The following is a 1179-nucleotide window of genomic DNA, read 5'->3' as shown; positions in this document are numbered from 1 at the left end:
CATCCAGTGCTTCCCAGTACACATCCAGTGCCTCCCAGTGCTTCCCGGTACACACCCAGTGCCTCCCAGTGCTTCCCAGTACACATTCAGTGCTTCCCAGTACACATCCAGTGCCTCCCAGTGCTCCCCAGTACACATCCAGTGCTTCCCAGGACACATCCAGTGCTTCCCAGTCCCCATCCAGTGCCTCCCAGTACACATCCAGTGCCTCCCAGTGCTTCCCAGTATACATCCAATGCTTCCCAGTACACATCCAGTGCTTCCCAGCGCTCCCCAGTACACATCCAGTGCCTCCCAGTGCTTCCCAGTACACATCCAGTGCTTCCCAGTACACATCCAGTGCCTCCCAGTGCTCCCCAGTACACACCCAGTGCTTCCCAGGACACATCCAGTGCTTCCCAGTCCCCATCCAGTGCCTCCCAGTGCTTCCCAGTCCCCATCCAGTGCTTCCCAGCGCTCCCCAGTACACATCCAGTGCCTCCCAGTGTTTCCCAGTCCCCATTCAGTGCTTCCCAGTAATCATCCAGTGCCTCCCAGTGCCCCATTGTACCCCCACCACTGACTCCCAGTGCTTCCCAGTAACCATCTAATTCCTCACAGATCTCCCCCGTCCCCTTCCATTGATTTCCAGTTCTTCCCAGTAATCATCTGGTAGTTCCCAGGACCCACCCACTACTTCTCAGTTTGCCCCCAAGAGCTCCCCACTGACTCCCAGCACTTCCCAGTGCCCCTGTCCCAGTCCCCACCAGTCTCTCCTAGTGCCTCCGTCCCAGTCCCCACCAGTCTCTCCCTGAGCCCCCGTCCCAGTCCCCACCAGTCTCTCCCAGTGCCTCCCCACTCACTGTCCAGCAGGTCCCGGATCTTGTCCAGGTAGATTTCAAAGTAAGACACCTGGGGGGAGGGGATCGGGGTGTCAGCCCAGGGCCGGCCTGGCCTCCCAGTGCTCCCCCCAGAGCTCCTCCCAGTGCTCCCAGTGCCCACCTTGATGTGGAACTCGAGGTTCTCATCCATGGAGTAGATGTGGTTGAAGATGTCGCGGGCGATGCGGGGGATGATGCCCATCTGCTGGGGGTCATGCAGCTTCCCCTGGGGGGGCGGGGGGCAGTGAACACCCAGCCGGTGCCAGGGGACCCCCAGTGCCCCCCCCCGCCCCCCCCGAGCCCCCCCGCGCACCCCCCC

This window comes from Corvus brachyrhynchos, unplaced genomic scaffold, assembly GCF_000691975.1.
Source record: "Corvus brachyrhynchos isolate BGI_N302 unplaced genomic scaffold, ASM69197v1 scaffold193, whole genome shotgun sequence".
In the NCBI taxonomy this organism is placed as follows: domain Eukaryota; kingdom Metazoa; phylum Chordata; class Aves; order Passeriformes; family Corvidae; genus Corvus; species Corvus brachyrhynchos.
The sequence above is the reverse complement of the archived record's forward strand: the minus strand, read 5'-3'. Positions refer to the sequence as shown.